The sequence below is a fragment of the Phalacrocorax aristotelis genome, chromosome 6 (assembly GCF_949628215.1).
Source record: "Phalacrocorax aristotelis chromosome 6, bGulAri2.1, whole genome shotgun sequence".
Lineage (NCBI taxonomy): Eukaryota > Metazoa > Chordata > Aves > Suliformes > Phalacrocoracidae > Phalacrocorax > Phalacrocorax aristotelis.
Window position 1 is genome coordinate 52,918,330 of NC_134281.1, and position 11,074 is coordinate 52,929,403.

The following is an 11,074-nucleotide window of genomic DNA, read 5'->3' on the forward strand; positions in this document are numbered from 1 at the left end:
ACTCCTTAAGTACAGCTCAAGTGCATTAGGATCTGAAGTGATAAAAGCTCAATGTTTGCCCTTCATCCTAAGGGCTAAGTAATTCTCAGAAGGAAATAAATTTGACCTCATATTAGCCAATTACTTAATGTTAAAAATGAAAGCAGAAAAATCAAAGCTGTTACTCAGGATGAGATGAAATGTCCTCATATAAGTGTCCTCTTATGAATGTCCTGATATTTGATTAGCTAAATTTCAACAAAAATGCTATTCTTCCAGCAGCCTTACAGGCGCATCTCTATTTAGCACTTTCCTAACCCAAATCAGGCTACTCAAAGTCTTGTTTTGACTTCAGTGCTACATAGTGCTAGCATTACGGATTCGTTTTGTACCTTTTTTTTTTTCCCCATTTCCTTAATTTTTAATCTGTTTTACTTCTACTAAGTAAGTAGCTCTGTGCCTACTCCAGTTTCCCAACCTACAAAGTAGAAGTCTGATACATAAATTCTGGGTTTACTATTAACTATCTATGACCTCAAGCAATCAGAATGTTAATAATGCTGCTAATTGTTTTGTTACTAATTAAAGATTTTAAAAAAAATTCCTTATCATGTTTTTACAACCTGTAGCATTACTGATGGACTCACAAGCTGCTGAAGAAAGCCCAGAGTTTTTAATTCTTTAAACATCAGAAGTCAGCCTCATTCCTTCTGTGCTTGCACTTATTTAGATGGGTGATCTAATATCTAGATACAAATGTACGTGGCTGGCCTCTAAGAACCTTTATGACACTTCTGGACATGCTTGAATATGTAAAGCTGAACTTTCTCATCAAAAATCAGTTCCTGGAGAGTGTAGCTGCAAAACTGTAATTCACAGATGTTTTGTCTCTGCCGCTGTATCTTTAGTCGCACATGGGCCCATCCGATTCCTAAATCGTCGCATCTGATATTTGCTTGGTCACTCTGGTCACGCAGAGGTCTGTTACCAAACCTGAGCATTTCCTTTGTGCTAGAAATCCGACCCTCTACCCTTCAAAAAACAAAGCCAGCGAAAATCAGTGTGTTGACAGGTGGTAGATGCGAATTCCTCTTTACTCTCTTCCTTCACAATACGCTCTCAGGCTTTGATGGTCTAGTTCCTCTCCAAGCATCATCTTGTTATTCTCCCTTCTTTCCAGTGAAACTCTATTAATGCTGTTACTGGAAATATCATTACCGTTTATTAGCCTACTGTTTATCAAATCCTACTGCTTATCAAGAGCAACCCATTTATTGAGATTTTCAGTGTGCTTGGCTTAAGGCTATGTTTTAATTTAGTAAGAGCTGAATGGTTACATGGCTGTCTATCACGCTGAAAATTAAATTTCTTCTAATTAGGCATATAAACTTGTTTACTACCTTTCTTTAGCACAGATATTACTTGAGGTAAGTCAACACAGTGAGAATCACTTAGAAAAAAAATGAGATCATTCTTAATTAAATATCTCCACAGAGACCTCTCCACATCATAAATGAGTGCTTTTTCTTTTCATTAAGATGAATTTATTTCTTTATCAAAAATTATCTTCTGCCAGGAAATCCAGACACTTGCTCTTAGTTGGAAGCCCTGAGGCTGAGTTCCTGCCTCTGGCTGTGGTTTGTTGTTGAGTCTAAAGTTTAAAGACGACACTTTGTTTTAAGATACTAGCGATTCTAGGAAAAAGAATGTTGTGAAAACATGAAGCTTTTTCTAAAATTAGATTTGTTTGCCTAAGCTGTTGCCTTATTCTTATTTCACTTGGTTTACTTTGGTGTATAGTAAACAAAATTTATTTCATCTCACTTTTACATGATAAGGTATAGAGATTATTTTTTTATCATTTATCTGCAGCAACAACGTATTGCTGCATCTCTATCAATCTCTAGCTATGGTGGCATGGCTCAGGGAGAGAACTGTATCTCTGAAATGTAATAGCCGGCTATTCTAGGGCTGCTTTTTCTGCTAATCAGCTGGCATTTATAGTGTTTGTAACCCAAAGCTCCCTGACATTAATTGAAATCTTCCTATTGCTTTTTAATGGACTTTGGATTTGTATTTTATGATATACTTAAAAATAACAATGAAGTGTTTTTACTTCAAAATATGAAAAATGATAAGAGAAGAATCAGAGGAAAAAAAAACAACCCAGAAAATCAAAATGAACCTGCCTACCTGCTAGCACATATTAATGGAATAGAATAGAATAGAATAGAATAGGAGACTATTTCAGTTGGAAGGGACCTACAATGGTCACCTACTCCAACTGCCTGACCACTTCAGGCTTGACCAAGTTAAAGCATGTTATTAAGGGCATTGTCCAAATGCCTCTTAAACACTGACAGGCTTGTGGCATCGACCACCTCTCTGGGAAGCCTGTTCCAGGGTTTGACCACCCTCTCGGTAAAGAAATGCTTCCTAATTTTGTTAATGTTAAATATGTTTTTATATGTTTAAAAATGTTAAATAACAGCATCCTGACTTTACTGAGTTTATTTTATAATTGAAGGGATTATGTTAATATATTTGATAAAAATCTACAAAAATACTACTGCATAGTTCAATGAAAATTGTCTTGGTGAGAACTTACATGACTTAAGAAGTCATGCTTCTGGGTTGTTAACATATTTCTATTTTCTTAAGGATAGTAAAGTTGTCAAAGTCTCTTTCACTACAGCTTGCAGAAACTGCAGAGTTTTGCCAGGTATGTGCTGCCGGAAAGCTCAGTGCTGTGCACTGTAAACCAGATGGGTAATTACTTTGATAGAACCTGTTTCCCCTGTTGTTAAAATATAAATAAATCCTCCACCATTCCAAATATTTGTTAAATTTTGAATTTTGGAAGAAAGAGGATAAAATAATTTAGCTAATGGTATAAAATCTGAAGGTTACAAGGTTGATTCCAAATTAATATCTTCCATCGTTTTCACTGACTTTTATAGGAATTTTCTGGTTATGACCAGACTTTTTTTTTTTTAAATCTGGAAAGTGACTTTAGAACAGGATGATAATTTTCATAAATGCTTGTTTCATTCCAATTTATTCTAACCCATTATATTACCCCAAAACAATTACAAAAGAAAAGTGTTTTTAATTGGCAATGTTAGATTTGCAACTGTCAGCTTTCCATTATGTCCTAGAAACAAAACCCTATTAATTCATGGACTCATTATTACAAGTATTCTTTAGTTCTCTTCCACATTTGATGTATTAAACGGAATTTTTGTCAGAAGTTTTACTTCTCTTTGGTGTGGAAGAAATGGTAACATATTTCTAGAGCATAAATTCAAAGGTAAAGCCTTTGAATACAGGATACAGGATTGCAGAATCGTAGATAGCAGATGCAAAAGTTGGAAAATCTTCACAGACTATGAAATGTATGATTAGAAAGCTCTTATTGTAAGAAATTATTAACCCACAGAACTCCACCCGTTTTTCCCCCTTCGCATATGCAAATACAAAAGGGTTCTACATTAAAAAGATACTTTACTTTTTGTTAAATGCAGCTGTATTCTGTTTCCAGATACTTTTGATAATGAGGAGCAATTAATATTAATCTGCCTGTGATTTTGTAACAGAACTGGAGTCTGGAAAAGCACACACATTTTGCAAACAGCAGTGTTAATTAGAGGTTATTAAACAGACAGGAAGAATTTCACTTGGTCATGCCTTTGGTTGAACTATCAGTGTTGGCTCGCAAGAAACAACAGATCACATTTTTCATTTCTTTGGTGATTTATCAGTTTCAAATGTCTTTTTATTCTTGTATGAATTGGAATAGATGCATCTGAAACCGAAAGCATCATATTTCATCTTAATTGCCTGAAATAAATGCTTGTCAGGGCCCAGCACGGCATATTGGAGGACAACACTCAAAAACGGTTGCTTTTATGTTTCTGGGGAGAAGATCACTTCAGCCTCTTCTATCTATTTATTTATGTAGATTGTAAACCCTTCAGGAGCAGGATCAGTCCTGTGACTCTTCATACCGCCCTGGCTATTCCCTGGCTGTAAAATAAGACCATTGTATGCTGACAAGCTTCCTCCTGCCGCCCGCACGCCTCACCTGCCTCCTTCCCCAAACCCTTCAGCTTCTCTGCAGTAGCAATGAGTGATTAACTTCGGATGGAGTATTACATAGGATGTAATATGTAAACTGCTTCACGTGCAAGTAGGTGTGGGCCATGATCATTGCTCTTGTGGAGTCGTACAGGCCTTTTATGACCTTCAGCCGTGCCTCCTGTGGGACGGAGGCTGCTAAAACCTCTGTGGAAATGCTGCAGGCCACCGAACCTGCCTAGCAGAGATCGTTAGATTTTCCTTCCACCTTTCTGCCAATGTCAACAGGCCACAAAAATTGTTTACAATTTCCCCTTTTAAAGAAAAATAAATAAAATCGTAAGAGAGTATTTTAAATGGGATTTGTCTCTCTTCTCTAACTTCTTTATTAACATTAACCTCTTTATTAACTTCTTAGTTAATAAACCAGGAGAATTCTGGTAAAGTTGAGGAATTACCTTTATCAATAACATCACCCTTTACCATATTCCGTAAATGAAGAGTTGTTCCATTTAACAGAATTTCACCCTTCTTTCAAGCCATAGTTAAAAGCAATGCGTAGACACCACATCCCAAAGGCATTTAGAATCGTGCGATTAAATAAAGGAATGAAGAATGTCTCTTAAAAGCTGCCGATCATAACTAACGCATTTATTTTTTGATGTTTTAATTCTGCAACAGTTTATTGAAATTTTGAGAGAATATGAATTTTTTGTTTGTGAAACTGATAAAGTCTGAAGAGACAGTTCTCTACTTGTCAGCTAGACCAGAAACTAAGTGGCGAGGTAATACAGCATGACTATTAGAACTCATAATGAATTTAGTGAACCATGGGTCACTGATTTTAAGTAAATTATTTCTTTGAAGTCACTGTGGAAATTCTGTTTGCAACCAAGAGAACAATATGACCCTTTAGTTTCAAAATACCCCTTATAAATGTTTAATCTAGCAAAACTTCACATATGAAATCCTAAACATGTGCACAAGCAAAGAAACTAAATAAATAATACCACATAACTTGAGAGCATACAGCAGGCATACCCTTAATGAGATTTCTTCATGTAATGGACTTATTTTGGCCATTATGTCACATGGCATAAATATAATATGTTAGGACAATTTGAAGGAAATGATTTCTTTATTTAATTTGACCTGAGCACAGAATGATTGAAAAGAATACTTGATGAAAGATTTCTTCTGCCTTGGTTTTGCAGTGTCTCCATTCTGGAGAATGGAAGAAAAGTTGTTAATATGGCTCAGCATTTCGTATCACTTTGTAGACTGTTTGTTCTTATGTGTCAGAATATTAAAGAGGTGAGTCATATGAGAGAACATTTTGTCCCACATATTTAAAATGAACAAAAGAAAATTATGCTGTTATTGTTATGAGTAGAACAGTACTTCCAGTCTACATTAAGTCCACTCACTACAAATTACCCCAGCCTGAACAGGCAAGATTCATGTCAGTAGTGGTGTTATGTGTCTCCTCTGGCCATTTAAAGATTTGGGTCTACGGTAGCACAAAAAATGGATACTTTATATCATCGTAAAGGAGACAACCCTTGATTCTGAAATTTCACACTGAACTTTTAAAAAATATATTTCTGACTGTTAAATCTACTATTGGTTAAGCCAGCCAAATGGGTACAGAATTGCAACGTGAAGCTTCCTAGAAATTCTTGAAGGGAATGCTTGCAAATTTGTGTATTTATAGGTAGAACATCCTCAGATTATTTTGTAGTCAATATTTTAAAAGCAGTTAAAAGATGTTTCAGTGACACACCTGCTACATTATCACCTTACTATTTTTCTGTTCCTCTTCCCCCAATTCTAAGGGGCATACTTGTACAAAGTAATGCATAAAACTATATATAAGAAAAAAGCTAATTGAACACAGAAGGATCCTAACAATCTCCCATGTATGCTTTGTAGTGGCATCACAGGGAAAAAAGGTATCATGAAAGTACCAGATACACAGGGTTTGCAAATGAAGAAGAAGAGGAATTACTGTCCTCCAGTTCTTTCTGTTATAATCAAGTCAGGCACTGTTTGTAGTAATGAAATAATTTTAGAGTGACAGTCTGTGATTGAGATGGAAGTGTATCTCTAAGTAGGAACAAATGCAAATCAGTAAACTGATGTAATGAAAGGTTTCAGTAGCCCCTTGTAGTGTTTAGCGCTGGTTGGCATGATCTGTTAGTGAATCATTTGACCAATAAGCAGCATCTTCGTTTTTATGTTCACGTGAACATTGCTAAGAACAAATGTGAATAAGACAGTAAAGAATCAATTTTTGTTGTTGTTGTATTTCATATCCTGGCATACTGCAATATTCTGGCTTAGACTGGAAACTTCTGGGTTTAGTAATTTTTTTCCACTTGAAGTTTTGTCTGCATGCTTGATAGCTGGATGATGGATGCTTGAGCTCTCTCCTCCTCTGCTAACATGGTTTGGCTGGGATGACTAGGGCAAATTCAGCTGTTTGAGACATTTAGCTGATGTTTTTCATCTGCTCATCAAGCAATTGCCTTGCAGGTCTGCTGGTATCTCAGAAACAATCTCTTTATTTGGTACCAACAGGCCCATCAGCCACTTGATGGCCAAATTCCTTGGCTAAAGGAATGCCTCTGAATGGCTTTGTTGGACTCTTCTAGTGACAGGACCAAGAAGTACAGGAAAACAGAAAATCTGTCTTTGCTCTTCCTAGTGAAAAGAACTACAATGCAAATATGAACGTTACAAATAGTAGCAAGTCTCTGCACCCCCTGTCCCGTCCCGTCCTCCCCCACCTTCAAACTGTGAATATTTCCCCTTTGTTCTGTCTACAGCAACTCTTACCTCATTTGCCAGGAGACATGTCTCATTATCAAGCAGCAAAGAACTGAACTTCCTTGCTGATAGGCATGTTTGGAAAATAAAACACCATCATCCACAGCCGTACTTCCAGTAAGAGCAAACAGTCCCTTTTTAGGTATCAGCAGGTGGAAATCTCAGCAGAAGGATGAATGTTTAGTGTTATGATTCCTGATGACCTTTCTTGGTTTTATTCCACTCAGATACTGGTATGTTGGTGTTTTTAACCTTCCGAATTGATTTGGGGCTTGTTACAAAACACCATTAATTTATATTTAACTACGTAGGAATTTCCTTGTTTAACTGCATTGGCCAGTGTCCCAATTCAGGCAGTACTTAGGCCAGAATTTGTGCCTGCTTTATGTACTACTTAAAGGCGTGAAGGTCAGAGCAGCAGTTATCTGAATGACAAAGCCATGGATGAGCTGTTCAGTGCATTCTGCTGAACCACACTTTTTTAATCAGAGAAGCATTTTAACATGTTTTTAAATAAGTATTTTGGATATGCCAGGATACGGGAACTATATATATTTATCCACCCTCCTCAAGAACCAAGCAAACCCAGGATTCTGAGACCAGATCTTTGAGGAGACATATTGCAACTTCTATTACTCGCTTCAGGTACCTACACTGTCTAACTTCCCACCAACATGATAGCACATGTGTTCTTATAAAACATCTATTTTCTAGCTTGGGTAGAAACTACAGTTTTCTCTTAGCACTATCAAGCCAGGACCTAAATCAGAAATTATACCTGAATCTGAAAGAGGACACAACAGTTACATAATGCTTTTAAGAAGGCTTTATTTGTTAAATTTATATAGGCTTTCGAATGCTTAGAGAATTGGTGACATCCTTTACTGCGCACTTATTGCCATTTTACTATGTACATGATCTCCTTCCATATTCCTGACCTAATTTTCTGCCTACTTTTTCCGGACATGAGGTATAACTAATTTAAAAAGCAAAATCAGCCTTGATCAGCCTGAACTGTTTCATGAAATGATATTGCAAGTTGTCCTTCACTTATATGTGATTTAAAATCACAGTCTCTTTGAAAATCTGCTGTAATATGAAGCCAACGCCTTCAAACAGACATGCAAACTATTCTTCATTTCCTAATAATGAGAATACTAAAGCCACTAAAAACATGAGAAGAATTAGTAATGTTGGTGCTCTTAAGGAGTGACTCAGACTTTCAAGACTCTCATTTTTCACCTCCATGTTTCTGCTGTCTGCCTATTACTAGCTTCAGAGCAGAGCAAGCCGCTGCCCAACTTACCTCTCATTATTTTTATTGGCCTCTTAAAACTCATCATTTGCATTAATTTAATTTTTTGCTTAGCCATACAATATTTAGAATGGTGTGTATGCATCAAGAAAAGTAAAATATTGCCTGATGTAAATCCCATCTACCCTAAACCTCCTTTCTTACCTTCATCTGAATATCTCCTTTTTCGTTTGAATTCATTAGTCTTGTACAGTTGGATCTTTGATAGAAGTTGCTTCATGGGGATGGCAGGGATAACACCAATTCCAGAGGAGAAGGAAGTCTTGCTGATGTAGAAGCAGTGGAAGCCAGTAACTCTAACCCTTCGTGGCAATGGGTGCTGTAGGACTCACCGTCAATGACTGTGACTTCAGAAGTCTTTTTTGTCTCAAACAATTACAGGCCGAACACACGTGGCATTTAACTGAAGGATTTTCCCTGATGGTTTTATGTGACTGAGATGCCCCAAATCTGATCCTATTTTATTAATTTCCATCTATAGTTATTTTGATTTACTACTTTTGTCTCCTAAATATAAAGGCTTTTATATCACTGGTATTTCACCAAATTCGATTAGTTGCAAAGATGACATTTACTTTACTTTTCTTTACAAAGAAGAAAAAAAGGTTCCCAATGTTTTGCAACAAGAACTGTGAATGATGTAATAAAAGTATATAGTAACTGTCATTGAAGGCTGCACAAGAAATTTAAGACAAGATGACAAAAGAGGAAGACATCTTGCTGTCAGTTTTTTTTTCTATCACCTTTGATACTGCTACTGAAATGTCTACCTGTTTATCTACAGCAAAGTTGTCTGGAGTTGGTCTTTACTGAAAAATTAGTGCAACACTTGAGTATGCTTCTGGATTTGTAGCAGGAGGCTTTGAGGATTTGATTACTGTACACTTCTTTTGCCAACCAGCAACATAGTTCCCTATACAGAAGGGGAATTTTTATGTTTTTCTCCCACTGTTTGGAGTTTGATAACCAATGGGTGGATTGCAATTATCACAGAATCATAGAGTCACAGAATGTCCTGAGTTGGAAGGGGCCCACAAGGATCATCGAGTCCAACTCTGAACCCCCAAAATTCGCACCATGTCTCTGAGGGTGTTGTCCAAGTGCTTCTTGAATATCGCCAGGCTGGTGCCGTGATGCCTCCCTGGGGAGCCTGTTCCAGGGCTCCACCACCCTCTGGGGGAAGAACCTTTCCCTAATACCCAACCTAACCCTCCCCTGGCACATCTCCCTGCCATTCCCTCGGGTCCTACGTCCTATCTGTTGTCTAAAAAGAGAGATGGAAGTTTATACATTTACTTTCCTAACACTATTTCTTGCACTCCTATCCCCATCTCTGCAGCAACAGAAATGCCACTCTCCCTCCCCTTGGCAGATCAGTGCTTTTCTCAGGAGGCACTCCACGAGCCTGCGTTTTCCTTCGTTACTCTAACCGGGTTTTTACAGGCACACTGAAACACCTGTCCTGAGGTTTTTCTGTTCTTTTTGTCTTGATCTACCTGATAACGGCGTTTTAATGTCTGCCTCCCAGACTACAGGGTCTTGAAGTACCAACTTCATTGCTTCCTTTCAAACAGACTTGTCCCCCATCTCAGGAGGGATGGGTGAAGAAATTTGGCTAGGAGAGACGGGCCCAGTGCAAGCTGTTTGTAGTTTGAGATCTCCATCTCCATTTATTTCTGGGCAGGAAAACATAAAATAAACACTTTTTCTCTGAACTTTAATGGGCAATACTATATTTTGAGACATTTTTATATTTTATTGTTGTCTTAGAAAAATAATCTCTGGGAATTTAGAAGTCCCAGTCAGACCAAACTGGCCACTTTTTGCTCCTTGCATGCTAAGATGCCAAAACCTGACAAGCATTTTCAGGCAGAAGGCCATCACGTTGCGCTTTTAACTGTTTATGTATGTGACTTGAGAGACTGAAAGAATGGATTTTGCTGGCCCGTATTACTTCACCGATGGGTTAGAGAGACACAAATTGCATCCACAGTATTCAAGACGTGAAGGTAAGCAAGAACTGTAACGTGTTTGAGACTTTTTAAATAATTGCCTTGCGGAGCTAGGAGTGGAACAACTCAAGGCTGTGTCTCAATGCAAACAAATACAAGTTCTGCATCATTCTTGCCCGTGATAAATTCTGTGATATTTTACAGTTTAACTTTACACTTTGACCTTGATTTTATATTTTGGCTTATTTCTGTACTAAGAGTTTTTAATAAAAATTCCCATTCAGGCCTGTTTGGCAGTCCTGGGTATTGACGGATCAGAGAACTTAAAACTTCGAGTTCTAACAGCCTGAACATGCGGGGGCAAGCAAAGCCCTGGATGTCCAGCCTCACCCGTGTGTCATCAACTCCTCGCCCGGCCGTGTTCTCGTCGCGTTGCTCCAGTGGAGAAACGGTCCGAGGAGCACCGTGGGCCCTGCACGGCCAGGTGGGTGCAAGGGGGGCGCGCCCAGCGGTGGGCACGGCGGGGTTCCCGGGGGCGAGCCCGCCCTCAGCTGCCCGTGTGCCGGTGAGGAGGGCGCTCGGGCAGAGGCGCCCGGCAGGGGAACGAGGGGGCTGCGGCCGGCGGCAGATGCGCTCCCTTGCTCGTCCCGGTGAGTTGCTGCCGCTGCGGCTGCAGCGGCGTGGGCACAACGCATCCTGCCTGCCCGGGGTGGCCTGGTCGCCTGGCGCTGCGAAGCGACGCGGCAGCCGGGCCCGCCTGGCCGGGGCCACCCCTCCGCACCCCGGCTGGGCGAGGCGGGACGCTCCGCGCTGGTGTGCGCGGGACGAGCCCCGCACCCCTCCCCGCTCCCGCGGCGGGGGCTCTGGCCTGGGCTCGGGGCTTCCACCTCCCCGGGCCAGAGCCCCCGGGGCTGCCCGGACG